This window comes from Vulpes vulpes, chromosome 9 (assembly GCF_048418805.1).
Source record: "Vulpes vulpes isolate BD-2025 chromosome 9, VulVul3, whole genome shotgun sequence".
Taxonomy (NCBI): Eukaryota; Metazoa; Chordata; class Mammalia; order Carnivora; family Canidae; genus Vulpes; species Vulpes vulpes.
In genome coordinates this window covers 8267623-8279174 of record NC_132788.1, presented here as the reverse complement: position 1 = coordinate 8279174, position 11552 = coordinate 8267623, and positions in this window count along the sequence as shown.

The following is an 11552-nucleotide window of genomic DNA, read 5'->3' as shown; positions in this document are numbered from 1 at the left end:
TTAATGCAAGTAATAAATGATGTTACTATAGAAAATTTAGAAAATGCAGTTCACCAAAAGAAAGCAATTTTATTAAGTCATTTATAATCCCACTACCTAAAAAGACCTTAGGGTTTTTTTTTTACCATATTTCTTTTTTTTTAATAAATTAATTTTTTATTGGTGTTCAATTTACCAACATACAGAAAAACACCCAGTGCTCATCCCGTCAAGTGTCCCCCTCAGTGCCCGTCACCCACTCACCCCCACCCCCCCCACCCCCCGCCCTCTTCCCCTTCCACCACCCCTAGTTCGTTTCCCAGAGTTAGGAGTCTTTATTTACCATATTTCTTAGACTACTAATACAGTCCAATATTTTCCCATATTTATTGGTTATTTAGATTTCGTTGGCAAATGGTCATTTCTTGTCTTTTGCATATAGTGTTATTGGGTATTAATAGTATCAATCTGTTTGGAAGCTCTATATAATAAAAAGGTTCTGAAGAATTCTCCCACAAATGTGCCACTTTTGCACATGGACTATTTTGAGCTGAAGGCAATTGAGACCCTGTGAGTTCAAGAGAAACTTTTGCCCCTTCCTTAATTATCTAGAAGATCTAAATTGGGGGTCTTTCCCAGAATCAGAGTCATTGCCAGGGATAAATCTATCTGAGTGACCCACCTGTATGACAGACAAACATCTAATTACCAAACATCTGCTCTTCTTAGTGTCCTGTGAATTGCCCTCTTCCCCTCTGAAGTCTCAGACCCCTATATGAGGTCTGAGCTCATATTCCTTAGCTCAGGATGGCATGCATACCTCATTTTATCTTTCTGTTTTTTAATCTGTCCTGTACGTGGGGTTCCTGCAATTAAATTAGATTTTTCTCCTGCTAATCTGTCTCATGTCAATTTAATTCTTAGAACAGCCAGAAGAACCTTAGGAAAGTAGAGGAAAATTTTCCTCCCCAACAGTAGTATAGGCATTAACCCTTTGTGATATTTATAGCAAATACTTTTACCCAGATTGTGATTTGCTCTTAATCTTTTTTTTAAAGATTTTATTTATTCTGAAAAACAGAGAGAGAAGCAGAGACATAGACAGAGGGACAAGCAGGCTTCTCGCAGGGAGCCTGATGTGGGACTCCATCCCCAGACCAGGATCATGCCCTGAGCCAAAGGTGGACACTGTTCAACCGCTGAGCCACCCAGGGATCCCAAGCTCTTAAGTTTCTTAGTGTTTTTAGACCTGTGTCTATTTTTTCCCTTCGGAAATTCTTTACTGGCTTTTACATTTAGAGAATACTTCTCCTTCCCCAAACGAGCTATTTTCTTTTAGTTTATTTATAAACTGTCTCTTTGATTTCTTTCTTTGCATTTGCCTCTTTAAAATCTGGAAGCAGGGCACCTGGGTGGCTCAGTGGTTGAGCATCTCTGCCTTTAGCTCAAGTCATGATCACGCGGGCCTGGGATTGAGTCCCACATCAGGCTCTTCACAGGGAGCCTGCTTCTCCCTCTGCCTATGCCTTTGCCTCTCTCAGTGTGTCTCTCATGAATAAATAAATAAAATCTTTAAAAAAAATAATAAAAACAAAATAAAACCTGGAAGCAAAAGTGAGAAATTTACCCAAGGTTTTCCAAAAACCTAACCCGTTGTCCCAGCACCACTTTGTACCCCTGCCCTCCACTGCCCCTGCTCTCTGTGCCCTCAAGGGCAGTCTCAGCTACAAGTCAATCAGGCTAAAGGACCCCACATTCCCTGAGGGCCTGCAGTCCCCTGGCTGCCAGCACTCACACAAAAGCCCTAAAAAACAAACGTGATTTTTGATGTTGTCGAGAAGGCGAGGAGTTTGCCTTGGAGACCTCCATGCAAATAACTTAAAATTTCCCTATAGAGATTTCCTTCTCCTGAGCCTCCCTGGCTCCACCCCTGGGGCCTGACCTTGCCTCCCTTCTCAGGGCAGCTCCCCTGCTGCCCACCTGTAACTGGGCACTCATTCCTGAGGAAGTTCAAAACCCACATTCCCTCTCTCCTGCACAATTGGCTGGTATGGCTTCTGGCCCAAACCCAGCTTTTTCCAAACAAAGACCTTCAGCTATCAGCATCCACCTCCTTAGAAAGCAGAGTGGCAACTGTTTTTTAGATTTTTTTTTTTTTTGTCATTTGAGAAGTCCTTTGGGGTCCCAGTCCCCACCCCATGGGGCTTATTAACCTATTTCTTCCAAACAAATCCAGTGTCTAAGTGGAATTCCCCATACCATCTGCTAATGGAGCTCTAGGGTGCTCCATCTCCTCGGTGTCTTCAACATGTAGGAAGTGGGAGTTCTGGAAGATGCAGAATGTGAAGCCCCCCTCCCCACCACCTCCCGCTTGGAGTGCCGATATTCAGAGAGGCTGTCCTGGGAGCTAAGAGCTAGAATTGAGCACCTAGGGAACAGCCACCCAAAGAGGCAGACCCCCAGGGCCCTTCCCAGGTCTCCAAGGTGGTCTCAGGGTCCATGTGCACCACCCTCCTCAAGGTGGACACCGTCACGGGGGACGTATGGGCAGGGCAGCAGAGCTCCAGAAGTCCCCAGGCCCACACTCCCAGAAGCAGCCGTGGAGCCAGGGGTGGTAACAGCCAGAGCAGTGACCATGGTGAACAGTGCACATCACAGCAGGTGTAGAGAGTGGGTGGCAGCCATAGAGACCCTGAGATAGGGGAGAGGACTTGTGTTTCCCCATGTGATTGCACAGGCTTATGGAAGCGAATTCTGACCTGCTTTAAAGGGGTGCTGGTTCCACAAGGTTAGCTCACAGGATCCTGTGGTGGTTAAGAGCCCTGGTTATGGGCGTGGCCAGATGGCTGGTTCACATCCCAGCTCTTGCCCTGACTGAGCCACACTTTTCTCATTTCTGAAATGGGATAATGGTATTTACCACAGGCCTTGTTGGGAGGATTAAGTAGTGCAGTGTGTGTGTGTGTTGAGAGTGAAGACCCAATAACCAGTCATCATTGTTCACTGCTCTGTTAGCTTCCTGAGGCTGCCACAAATTACCACAACTGGGGGCCTTACAACCACAGAAAACTATTCTCTTACAGTTGCAGAGGTCAGCCCGAAATCACAGTGTCTGCAGGGTTATCCCCGCCACCACCACCACCACCACCCCCAAAGCCTTAGGTTAGAATCCTTCCTGCCTCTTGCAGCTTCTGGAGGTTCCTGGCATGAGATCACTCCCTTCTCCTTCTCTCATATTGTGTTATCTGTACCCGAGGGATTTTAATGTATGGAGGTGACTAAAAGATAACGTGGGGGGATCCCTGGGTGGCGCAGCGGTTTGGCGCCTGCCTTTGGCCCAGGGCGCGATCCTGGAGACCCGGGATCAAATCCCACGTCGGGCTCCCGGTGCATGGAGCCTGCTTCTCCCTCCGCCTGTGTCTCTGCCTCTCTCTCTCTCTCTGTGACTATCATAAATAAATAAAAAAAATTTAAAAAAAGATAACGTGGAGAGGTCACTGCCAATGAAAGAATGTATTACTTACACTTGCTGAGAGAAGGGGCATCCCCGCCACACAAGGCCACATGGGAAACCTCAAGCTGGTCAGGAGCAGAAGACAGAAGTGAGGGGAAGGCACAGACCAGAGCCTTAAGTGCAGTTTCTTTGAGAAGGTCAAGGCAAGGCAGGGTAAAGAATTTAGAAATGGCTAGTTTGGGATGCCTGGGTGGTTCAGCGATTTGGCACCTGCCTTCGGCCCAGGGCATGATACTGGGGTACTGGGATCGAGTCCCGCATCGATCTCCCTCTGCCTGTGTCTCTGCCTGTGTCTCTGCCTCTGTGTGTGTGTGTGTGTGTGTGTGTGTGTGTGTGTGTGTGTGTTTCTCATGAATAAATAAATAAAATCTTAAAAAAGAAAAAAAGGCATGACTAGTTCAAATAATTCCAACAGGCTTTGGGCTATAGGAGTGGTCTCTAGTTGCTGGTAACTGGTCCTGGAATGACTTGGGGCAGGGGCAATATTGGCTTGGTGAGTAAAGAGATAAGAAATGGGTGGTAACTGGGTGAGTAAGAGATAAGAAGATTGGTGGGATGGGGGGTGTCTGGGTGGCTCAGTGGGTTAAGCCTCTGTCTTCGGCTCAGGTCCTGAGATCCAGCTCCACATCAGGCTCCCTGCTCAGCGGGAGACTGCTTCTCCCTCTGCCTTTCCCCCTGCTTGTGCTCTTTCTCTCTATCAAATAAATAAATAAAATATTTAACCAAAAAAAGGAGGGCAGGGTGGGGGTTTAGCCTTAGGTAACCCATCTGCTCCAGAACAGAGGGTTCCTGGCAAGCTGACTTGCAGGAGACAGAGGTAAATACTCTGGCCAATAATTTGACCCTGTGATTGAAAGATGCTAAACAGACTTACAAAATCTAAGAAAATATAGAATGCTTCTGTCTTATAAAGATACTAGTCATTGGATTTAGGACCTATCTTAATTCTGGATGACCTCAAGACCCTTAACTAATTAATTAATTTAAATTTTTTTTAAAGATTTTATTTAGTTATTCATGAAAGACACAGATAGAGAGGCAGAGACCAGCAGAGGGAGAAGCAGGCTCCATGCAGGGAGCCCAATGTGGGACTTGATCCCAGGACCCCGGGATCACGACCTGAGCCAAAAGCAGATGCTCAACCACTGAGCTCAGTGTACTTTTCTACAATCCCCATGGTTCCACTACTCTCTGTGTGGGGACTTTTTTCTTAGGCCAGGTGCCCTCATGGTTATAAGAGGCCCAACTAAATGTGATCATGGTCAATATCAGAGGAAGACTACCTCTTCCTGCGTCTTCTAATGAGTAAAGAAACCTCCCAGAATCTCTAGCAGAACTCACCTCGCTCTCATGACTCCATGGCTAGCATTGCATGAAGGCCTGTGCCTTCAGTGAACCCCTCAGGGAAATAGCTTAGATCATCAGGCCCACCCCTAGAGCTGGACTGGGCCAGACTTTCTCCCTTACTATGTTCCCTCCTCACTATGGGTGCTCCAAATAGATGATTCCCATCACCCACATGCTAGTGCAGCAGAGGGTCTCAGGCAAGCCTACCTCAAAGGGAAAAGGTGCTGGGGAGGGGTGAGGGTGGTTGCTACCAGAATCCCCAGGGAGCCTGCAAAAGCACATTGCCCTGGAGCACACCCCACCCCTCATCATGCAAGCAAAGCTAATTATTCATTCACTACAGCAACTATAGGAATATTATTCATGGGGCAGGGGATACATTTCCAATGAGTGAGGTCTGGGGAGGCCCTGGGAGTCACCACAGACCCTCCAAGGGACTCCTGGGCTCACTTGAAGAGACTCCTTGAAAAAGCAACTCATCCATGAGCCCCATTGGCAGGCAGCCTGTCCAAAACGGAAGAAGACGGCTCATTGTCATCGTGGACACGCTGTCCAACCCTCCCCAAGGCTCTGTGCTTCCTAAGAGCTTTATCTCCATCACCTCCTTGAATGCAATCAGGGCTTCTGGGCCAACCCAGCTGGAACTAAGGAGTCAGCACAGACCACCCAGGTGAGGGGGTCCCAGCAGCAAATGGGTCCCCAGGTCACCTGCACTTCTGCTCGGCCCCCTCATGTTCACTAGAACGAGTCACAGAACTCAGGAAAACACTGGACTCAGGACTACAGTTTAGCACAAAGGAGCCAAATGAACAGCCAGATGAAGAGGTACATGGGGTGAAGGGGAAAAGGTCCCCAGAGCAGGAGCCTCAGTCCCCCTGGAGTCAGGGTGGCCACCCTCCCCACATGTGGATGTGTTCAGCAGCCCAGAAGCTCCTTTAGCCTCCTGGTTTCAGGGTTTTTATGAAAGCTTCATTGTGTAGTCATGACTGATTAAATCCTTGGCCTTTGGTGATTAACTCAATCTCGGGCACCTTTCCATCCAGGTCAGGGCATGGGGCTGGGAGTTCCACAGGACTGGTTCCTCGAGATGCAAATCCCTTATTAGCATAAACTCAGGTATGATCCAAAGGGGCTCATTATTAGTAACACAAGACACTCCTACCATGAAATTCCACGGGTTTTAGGAGCATTGTGCCAGGAAACCAGGATGAAGAGCAAATACGTATTTTTCATCATTCCACAGGTAGACTATCATTATCCCCATGTTACAGATGGAGGGACCGAAGCACAGCGATTCTAAGTGACTTGCCTTAGGGCACACACATCATTAGAGCAATAGCAGGACTTGAAGTCAGGTGGCCCGCTCCAATTTAACCTTGGCTGCAACACCAATTGCCTTGCTGTGTTGCACTCTGGGGAGTCACGGAGAGTGGCCCTCCTCAGAAGGGAACCCTGATGGTCATCCGCTTCCAAGGGCAGGGCCAACAGCCTCCCTGTTGGGAAAAGATTGTAATCAGATTCAGTAGTGCGCCAGTAAACCACCAATTCACTGGGGGAAAAAAAACCCTGATTGGTAGTTGCTTTCCACGGTGTCAATAATCCCACCAAGGCTGGTTTCCAGCTGCCAGCCTGGCATCACTGAACGCAGAGCTGGGAAGAAAAGTGCCCAGCAGGCGGGTGCAAGCCGACTGCACACCACCGCAGACCGCTGTATGGGTTTGGGGGGCTTACTGGGCACTCCCAGTAGGTCTGCGGTTATGAAGAAGCAGGTGCTCCTGTGTCCGATTCCAAGAGCAACACTCCAAGACAAGCTGAAGCTCCTGCTATCCTGTGGCTTTACCCCACCCAAGGACACCCCTTCAGGTTTGATGGGCGGAGCCTTGCTGGAGCCCTCCTCACTGACAGTTGAGCATCAGCCTTTGGCCCAGGGTGTGATCCCAGGTCCAGGGATCAAGTCCCACACCAGGCTCCCTGCAAGAAGCCTGTTTCTCCCTCTGCCTATGTCTCTGACTCTCTCTCTCTCTCTTTCTATAAATAAATAAAATATTTTTAAAAATTTCATTCACTTATTTATTTAGAGAGAGAGAGAGTGCATGCTCATGTGAGGGGGGTTGGGAAGGGTAGATAGAGGAAGAGGGAAAGAATCCCAAGCAGACTCCCCACTGAGCACAGAGCCCAACCCAGGGCTCGACCCCATGAGCCTGAGGCCATGACCTGAGCCAAAATCAAGAGTTGGAAGTTCAACAGACTGAGCCACCCAGGTGCCCCTTTTATTATTTCTTATATGTATTTTCTGATTTTGTTACAATAATCGGAATAGTGTTTGGGCACTTTGCTTTATTTCCTGTCAGCTTTTCCCCAGTGGAGTCTCTTCTTTGTGTCTGCACTCACCGTAGAGTGGATCTTGTCTGTGTTGCCCACCCAGCATCCATCTGTCTTCTTTGGGGTACAGCACCCCAAAATCCTTCAGGGACCTACTCCGATACCACTTGCAGGCCTTCTGTGTCAGTGGGGCTGACCCCATGCCCCCACTGCAGGCCTGACCAACCAGGATGTGGTTGGCAGGCTGTGGAGATCCCTTCGGAGAAGGACCCCAGGAGCCCACAGGGCCCAGGCCTGAGGTTCACCACAACTACGTAACTAGCGTAACTAGCGGCGTCTCTGCGCTGGCCCACAGCCGCTGGCAGCCTGCACACCGAGGACGTCCTCCTACAAATCCAGCATCAGGGGCAGCCCCGGTGGCTCAGCGGTTTAGCGCCGCCTTCAGCCAGGGCCTGATCCTGGAGGCCTGGGATCGAGTCCCACATCGGGCTCCCTGCATGGAGCCTGCTTCTCCCTCTGCCTGTGTCTCTGCCTCTCTCTCTCTCTCTGTCATGAATAAATAAATAAAATCTTTTTTAAAAAGAGTGAAAAAAAATTTAAGTATCTAGCATCAGTGAGAAAGGGGAGATAGGAGAGGGAGCGAGAGAGGATGGAGCCTTGACATTATCACTGAGCCCCTGCTGTAGGGAAGTTTTCCCTTAGACTTCATAGGTTTCTGTGAATCAACAAATTCCTTTTTTATTATTATATTGAGCTTAAGCCAGTTGGAGTTGAGTTTCCATTGCTTCCAGCTGAGAGTATTGGCAAATACACGTAGTGTGCGTGAAATAATATATCCTGCTTTTTACTAAGATTTTATTTATTTACTTATTTATGAGAGACAGAGAGAGAGAGAGAGAGGCAGAGACAGAGGGAGAAGCAGGCTCGCCGCGAGGAGCCTGATGGGAGACTCAATCCCAGGACCCCAGGATCACAATCTGAGCCGAAGGCAGACCCTCAACCACTTTGCCAACCAGGTGCCCCAAAGCAAGAAACTTTCAAACTAAGTTAAGGGGGAAAAAAATTCTTAGATATATTTTCTCTTATATACGAGTGCATACATATATTTCATATAACTAGATAGATATACATTCTGTTCTACACCAATGCTAATATTTATGTGTAAATAAATAATATTTTGTCCCTAAATTTTAATAATCATCTCTGCTCTTTGACATTAATCTCTCTTTATTGTACTTTCTCTTTCCTTGGCACAGATTCTTAAGGCATGTGAGATTTTTTTTTAAGATTTTATTTATTTGACAGAGAGAGAGAACACAAGCAGGGAGAGCAGCAGGCAGAGGCAGAGGGAGAAGCAGGCTCTCCACTCAGCAGGGAGCCCAATGTGGGGCTCGATCCCAGGACCCTGGGACCATGACCTAACCAAAGGCAGGTGCTTAACCAACAGGGCACCCGGTGCCCCAAGACATGTGAGATTTAAGCAGGGTAAGTATAAAGTCCAACGTGTAGAATCAAAAGTCAAATTCCAATAGAAGAGAAGGACAAAGATCTTGGCTTCAAGGCCTATGAAAAGTGCTTGACGTGTTAATGGGCCACAGGCTATCCATGAATTGATATCAAGGGGGGGTGGGGGGGTGATAGTTTGTGCTCTAGAGTCACGCAGATGCCATTGAACTTGCTTGCTGTGTACTTAGTCTTTCTAAGTCTTCCAAACTCCACTCAGTACTTTCCGTTACATCTCCCTGATGGAAGCTCTTACCTAGCTGCAAGGAAGGCTGGGAATGTATTCTTTTTATATATATATATATATATATATATATATATATATATATATATATAAATTTTATTTATTTATTCATGAGAGACACAGAGAGAGAGAGAGGCAGAGACACAGGCAGAGGGAGAAACAGGCTCCATGCAGGGAGCCTGACATGGGACTCGATCCCAGGTCTCCAGGATCATGCCCTGGGCTGAAGGGGCGCTAAACCACTGAGCCACCGGGGCTGCCCTGGGAATGTATTCTTTTGGCTGAGCACGTAGCCACCTGAATAAAATTGTGATTCTGACACTAAAGAAGAAAGGCTACTAGGATGAGCAATCAGCGGTCTTCTCCACGATTCTTTGACAAGGTACAAGGGTGAATCAACTGGCTCCTCCCACCCCAACCAACTTGGGTTTGCCCTGTGGCCTCTGACATGGCAGCAGAGGTCTCATGAGGAGAAGAAATACTTAATGAGCATTGAGTGCTCAGGAGAAGTGATACCAGCTGTTACCTACTGATGTGATGATTAGGGTCGGCCCGTGTCTGTATTATCCAGTGGCCTTGCCATGCCAGTGATTTGATATTTTTAATATCCCATCCTGGGTATAAGGTGGGGGAGAGCTTGTGTTCCAAAGTCAGAATTCAAAACCCAGATTCAGTGCTTATGAATAGTGTGACTTTGAATGAGCCACTTACTCCCTCTGAGGCTCAGCTTCCCCACGTGTAAAATGGGTGTAATGCTAGATGCGCACCTATCCAGAGACAGTGGAATAGCTGGAAGGATTAGGTGCCTGGCTGCTTCTCCCACCTGTGGCGAGTGCTCGATAGCCGATAACCCGAGGGGAAGCACCCAGGTCTAACGGAATACAACCTGCTGCTCCAGCCCCCTTCCTAACAAAGAGCACAAGTGCAAGGAGGCTTGTCTGGGTCTGCACTTTTCCAAGGAATACTCAGGGGTTTATGGATCTCTTGTCATTCCCTGCCCCTCCAGCCCCCTTGAACAGGGAGAAGATGGAGATTATTCATCCCGTGTCTCAAGGAGTGCAGGCAGCGAACCTGCAATTTGCAGCTGTGCCCACTGTCACACTCAGGCCCCACACTGGCAGCCGCTCAGATGCCGGACACGGACCTGCATTCCCCCCTCAGCAGCCCTCGCACCCTGTGCCTGTGAAGGAGCGACAGCCCTGATGATGTCAAACATTTGCTTGGCCACACCCTCAGTGTTCTCTTCCCAGCACACTTGCTGAAAACAGAAAGATACTCCAGAAAGGAGTGGGGAGCCTGGGTGGCTCAGTCGGTTAAGTGTCTGACTCTTGGTTTTGGCTCAGGTCCTGATCTGAGTCGTGGGATCGAGCCCTGCACTCAGCATTGAGTCTGCTTGTCCCTCTTCCTCTCTCTTTGCTCCTTCTCAAATAAATAAAATCTTAAAAAGAAAAAGAAAGATATTCCATGTTCATGGATTGCAAGAATTAATATTGTTAACATGGGGGCACCTGGCTGGCTCAGTTGGTAGAGCATTTGAGTCTTTTTTTTTTTTTTTTTTTTTTTTTAATTTATTTATTCATTAGAGAGAGAGAGAGAGACGCAGAGGGACAAGCAGGCTCCATGCAGGGAGCCTGATGCAGGACTCAATCCCGGGGCTCCAGGATCATTCCCTGGGCCAAAGGCAGGCGCTAAACTGCTGAGCCACCCAGGGATCCCTGAGCGTTCAAGTCTTAATCACGAGGTCCTGAGTTCAAGCCCCACATTGGGCTGAGAGCTTACTAAAAAATTAGCAAAATAATTATTTTTAAAAAGATTTTATTTATTTATTCATGAGAGACAGAGAGAGAGGCAGAGACACAGGCAGAGGGAGAAGCAGGCTCCCTGCAGAGAGCCCAATGTGGGACTATGATCCCAGGACTACGGGATCACGACCTAAGCCAAAGGCAAAAGCTCAACCACTGAACCACCCAGGCGTCCCTAACAAAATAATTATTGTTAAAACATCCATAGTGTCCAAAGTAATCTACAGATTCAATGGAATCCTTATCAAAATACCAACAGAGAGGATCCCTGGGTGGCACAGCGGTTTGGCGTCTGCCTTTGGCCCAGGGCGTGATCCTGGAGACCCGGGATCGAGTCCCACATCAGGCTCCCGGTGCATGGAGCCTGCTTCTCCCTCTGCCTATGTCTCTGCCTTTCTCTGTGTGTCTCTCATGAATAAATAAATAAAATCTTTTAAAAAATAAATAAATGGTGCTGGGAAAACTGGATAGCTACATGCAAAAGAATGAAACTGGACCACTTTTTAACATGATACACATACAGAAAAACCTCGCAAGATGTAAAGAGCTAAGTGTGAGACCTGAAACCATAAAAAATCCACACTTTCTCATTCTTTGCAGTATGGATAGACTGAGAATTTTCCAGATCTTTAAGTTCTAATTCCCTTTAGCTTAATAATTCCATCTTTAAGTTAGTTCCCTCCTTTCAAAGTCTACTATAAACCATCAAAGCAGCCAAGCCACACCTTCAATATTTTGCTTAGAAATTGCTTCAATTTCTGCTGTTTTCGTGCCACCATAATGGTGCACATGAGTGTCCTGGTAGATGCTCTCAAGAGCATTAATGATGCAGAAAAGAGAG